This window comes from Carica papaya, chromosome 2 (assembly GCF_054855325.1).
Source record: "Carica papaya isolate Zhongbai chromosome 2, ASM5485532v1, whole genome shotgun sequence".
Classification (NCBI taxonomy): Eukaryota; Viridiplantae; Streptophyta; class Magnoliopsida; order Brassicales; family Caricaceae; genus Carica; species Carica papaya.
The window spans coordinates 8,667,663-8,672,945 of record NC_142310.1 but is presented as its reverse complement, the minus strand read 5'-3'; the positions used below and the strand labels follow the sequence as shown (position 1 = coordinate 8,672,945).

At 31.4% G+C, this 5,283-nt stretch overlaps 1 non-coding gene across 1 annotated transcript; it reads right to left on the bottom strand.

Moving 5' to 3' along the window:
• Nucleotides 1–5,142: 5,142 nt before the first annotated feature.
• TRNAT-CGU (transfer RNA threonine (anticodon CGU)) lies at nt 5,143–5,214 on the bottom strand. The gene has a single exon. It is a non-coding gene; the product is annotated as a tRNA-Thr (tRNA).
• Between the last annotated feature and the right edge of the window lie 69 nt (nt 5,215–5,283).

The following is a 5,283-nucleotide window of genomic DNA, read 5'->3' as shown; positions in this document are numbered from 1 at the left end:
GAAAAGTTGTGTGGGAGGATGCATATATGAAGACAAAAGCTTTACTGGATATCTTGAGAGATGGTGGAGGGACTGAGTACATAGGGAACACTACTGTGAACGTTGTCTCATACCGAACGATGTATGGAGATGTGATAATTTGGTACTCATACTGGAAGGGGTATGGGGACGGCCCGCTTCACCCTCATACCAGACGGGGTATTGAGATTTAATAATTTGACACTCATACCGAACGGGGTATGGGGATAGCCCATAATTGAAATTATTAAAGGAAAGGATTCATGCGTAGCGGGGACATCCATATGAACCCTCATGGATACTAGTAGGTTGGTGAAAAAGTGACAATTATTGTTTGGTTTATTGATGATGTATATAAAGTAGTGATATGTGCTATGTTGTTAATTTTACATGAAACTATTATCTGTATGATATTAATTATCTACATAAGTTATTTTTATGAATCCCACCACGGTAAGTGAACTGTAAATGATTTTATTCATGAAAAACGAATTTACTTAAATTGAGAGCTCTATTAGTTGTTTTTATGATTTTATACCAATCTTTATTTCTGTGTCGGTGATATCGTGTGACATCCTTACTTAGCTAGTGTAGCTCATCCTTTATTTAACCATTTCTGATCAAGATGACCAGATTTCAGAGCTCAATCAGCAGGAGGATTGCGAGTAGATGCTAGATCTCTTTATTTTTCGTTTATTTCCTTATTTCTTGTATTTTTTTTAAAGACTGAATTCCGCAGTCCTGTTTAGTTCTTTAAGTTATTGTGTAGGGAATGTAAATCTTGAACATTTATTACGCTTCTGCATTTAAGTTATAATTTATTTCCTTTACATATTTCCGAAGTTGTTACAAGGAATGCAGGTCAGATCGCACCAGAATAGGGTTCCACCATCCCTATTTTCAAAGCTCCTTCCATCGGCGTTGTAGCCAGACCTTGTTCGCCTACCCTCAATGCAAGGTAGTCAGCCCTAGATCGGGTCGCATCGTTCCACCTTAGGTGGCTCGTTTCCTGGTCGAGTAACCCCTCTTCTATTTCCATCTCTCCTTCCGCTATCCCTTCCTCCATTCTCTGTTATTCATCAGAAAATGGAGAGTGATTCTCCTCCGGCCTTATCATAACCTTCTTCATGGATCGATTGGCTTCCAGGCAAGGCGGTGCCTCCTCTTTCTCCGTTAAGGCGATGTTGAGATAAAGTAGCATTAGGGTTTCAACGGTTTAGGGTTCGGTTAAGAGAATAAGATAATAGGTTCTGAAGTGATTATTTTTCAATTTCTTAGCTACACATCACCACCTTACCCTCAAATACCTAACACACAACTCTTTCCGAAATATATGTTTTAACAATATTATTCCATGCATATGAGTATTCTTTTCTCTTCGGCAATCTTACATCTCTTCTTTGTCCCAGTTTGCCCTATTGAAAGAACAAAGACTTCTTCTCTGGGAAAGGAGAAAAACAACCAAGACAAAGTTAGAGAAATTTTCAAAATAACTGAGATCAAGCTTAAAAACATATCTAGAATAATTCATTAGACCCTCTGCAAGGAAACCTTTTAATCTCAAAGCCTTCAACCTCTCTTTCCTACCATCCATGACAATATGATGTTATTCTTCTCTCCCAACACCTCCTCTAACTTCTCCATCAAATCCAACAATCAACTCACCAAAATCCCTGATCTCATTTACCCTTTTTTTCTTATAAACGTATGATGAAGGTGTTAATTTTACTTGGCGAAGCTCAAATAAATACGAATATCTCAGATTTCCAAATGAATTTGTTGTCGAATAGTTTGATCTCATATAAGCTTTTAGACTGAGTAGTGCTTTTTGGTAAAGACCCTTCAGAATTGGCTTCATAAGAGGTGAGTGTTTCAAACCCTAACATAATCAATCAGCCAGAATTTTTCTATTGAATTAATCTATCCAAACAAAAAATCTCTTGGGCGTTTTCATCTTCCCCATCCCTATGTTAATTCCATGAGCCGAGTTTAATGGAGCTCGATGTGTCCTACTTTGTCAATTAAGTAATCAAACTTGTGATTATCACGGAATGAAGTTGCCTCCAAACCTCTCCAGGATCTCTACTTCTCAGAAGGCGAAAATTTACCCTTTTGAACTGTAACTCTCCAGGAAACACATTTCTTCTTCTCCACAGTCAGCTCCATGCGGCATGAGGGAGACGTTGGCAAACCATACTACTGTTCTGCGGCCATCTAAACGACACAGTGTTATCGTGAGGAGTCAGCTAGCTTGTCTGGACTGTTTTGAGGGAATGAGTGGGTGAATAATCAATAATTTTTGCTTATGCGCGCAGATAAAATACAAGGGGAAGATGTAAGGGTATTATAGGAATTTCAAGAGTTTCTAGTACTTTTTGAATAGTTCTGGTATTATGGCACTGAAACTCAACGAAACCCTTTAAAAAATCGGCGATTAGATAACGTGATACACGTGGTCCCGTACAATTGCAGAAGCAGGGGGGGCCCAGTCCGCCAACTTGCAACTTCTTTTTTAATTCCTGAAGAAGCAGGCTGATGCTAAGAAAACTTCCACGTGTCAAAATGTAGTTGCGTACATAGATGAGGAAGTATGCATGTGGTCCCCACTCATCTATCCATAAATCAGTCACCTCCTCTTTCTGACGTCACATGTGAGTAACACCCATTAATTCTAAGTATCACCAAAAATTTTGACTTGATTAATATCACTAATTTAATTTTTAATTAGATTAAGAATTTAAATTGAAGAAATTAAGATATTTATATATGAAATTGATAATAATAAAAAAACTATCAATTTTCTAAAAAAAGGGGGCGAGTGAGGGGACAAATGGAGGTAAGCCACGCGCCAGGAGAGACAATGATTGATGAGTACACGTGTAGGTTTATATTTATTTAATATTTAGAAAGAAAAAAGATATTTGGAATGAGAGAGGAAAAGGCCGGTGTTATTCAGGAGACGAGATTTTTTTAAGAAAAAGGAGATCTTGTAGGATTGATTTGTCGGGACACGTCACTGATGTTGACGTGGACTTCAAAAGATTCTCCGACACTTCTGAACGCCACGTGTTACTCTCTCTTTAAACCTAAAACGACAACCAATGTAATGTTTCTTCCCACCTTTCATTACATTTACGTCAACCTCCCAACATACTGACTAATTATTTTTTAATTTAAATATTCTGCATTTCTATATATATTTTTTATTATGAGAATGTAGATTTATATTTTGAATTGTATATTTTATGTATTTTTATTATAAATTTGTATTGGTACTAATTGGATTATTATTAATTTACAAGTATTATTTAATTAATGAAATTTATAAATAAAAAAATATTTTTTTTAAGATTTAAATTGAAATAAAATTAATTTCAAGGGTGCTTTTTATAAAATTGTTGAGATGTATTTAAAATATTGTTTGAGTAAATTGTTTTGGTGTTTTATTTCTAAGATAATTTTTAGGAGTTTTTTTGTTTTTAAATATGCCAGATATTTGGAGGTAAAAACACTGGGAGATTTATTTATTTTTTGCTTTGTTAGTAACGTAAAATTAGTAATTTTTACAATTTAATACATATTATGGTACACAAATTTTTTCCATTTTATATTAGCATAATTGAAATATAATAACAGCTTCCGATGTAAATATATATATATAAAAATGAGTAAATACCATTATTATTATTTCGTGAGGAATTATATTCTTTGGTTAGTTGAATTAAAATTATTTTGTAGTAGTAATTTTTAGAAAAATTATAATCATTGTTTTATGCTTAGAGTATCATATATCAAAATTACACATTTATCTCTAATAATAAAAATATCATCTTTATTAAGAATAAGTTAAAGTTTAGTATCGTGATTAATTCTAACTTATGAAAAAGTGGTGTCAATAAAATATTTTAAAAAAATTAATCAACTATATTTTTATTTTTTAAAAAATTTTAAATATATTTAAAATTCATAATTATTGTATAGATTGATATTTGAATTTTTTTTTAATTAATTGCATAGTTTCTTATTATATTTAATATTGAGTATAAAGAGAAAATTATATAAAATAATTTTTATGAGTAAGAGATTTTAGAACTATTTATATAAAATTGCATTACTCTGGTTGAAATTAAAATAATATAAAATTAACAATATACTATATATATATATATGTAATGTAAAAATTTTAAAATTATATTTGAAATTTAAATAATTATGCTCATATTAAATCAAAAAGATTAAATATGTAACGGAAGTGTACCTGAATATATATGGGAAGAAATATGCACACTATGCAATAGATATTTCAAATTAATATATAATTTTTTGAATTCTCTCACTCTCTCTATTTTTACTTATGAAATATCATAATAAAAAAATCAGACGTGTAATTTGAATAGCATAACCACTTATTTATATCCAATTCGTGTCAATAATTTTTTTATATTTTTAATTTGATCCATCAAAATTAAAAATAATATATTTATTCTCTAACACGTTAAAATAAATTTCACACTTTAATTTAATATATGAAATCTTAATATATTAAATTAGAATATACCCTAATTAATTTAATAGTCTCTTATACTCAGTAATTTATACATATAAACTCACACGATAAATTTAAAATCTAACATATAATTCTATCATATATTCGACTATTAAGACTGAGCACGTAAAGTTTCTATTATATGGGTGAAGAAGATATATGTGTGTGTGTGTATATATATATATATAGACTAAATTATAAATTTAGTGCATAAATTACAGATAATATTGTAAATCAATTAACATTGTTGTCTTGAGTAGTTAAATATACGTGTTGCTTAAACTTGTTTATCAACAGAAATTATTTTTAGATTATCTTGTTAATGTTAAGTCATGTGGAAAGTATGTAAAGGATTTTGTTATTACATAGCAAAGGTGAAAGTTTAAGCACAAAAAAAAAAGAAAAAGGAAAAAATAAAAAGAAAATAAAGAAGGTACAGGTTAATCGAAATTAATTGCAATCGTTTCTTACTGTTTAATTTTTTAAAAAGGCTTCCAGAGGCATGGCCCAGGTTACCAGGAGCCATTTTCAGAAAATTGCAGTTATTTAAAAAGACGCGTGATTTTCCGTAAAATGAAAGCTCCCGGCGAGGATCGAACTCGCGACCTTTCGCTTACGAAGCGAACGCACTACCACTATGCTACGGAAGCCCTCGTTTCTTCCCGGACAAGTTCTTTTTAAATAGGAAGGAAGCCACCGAGTTGTCAAAACTTAAAACC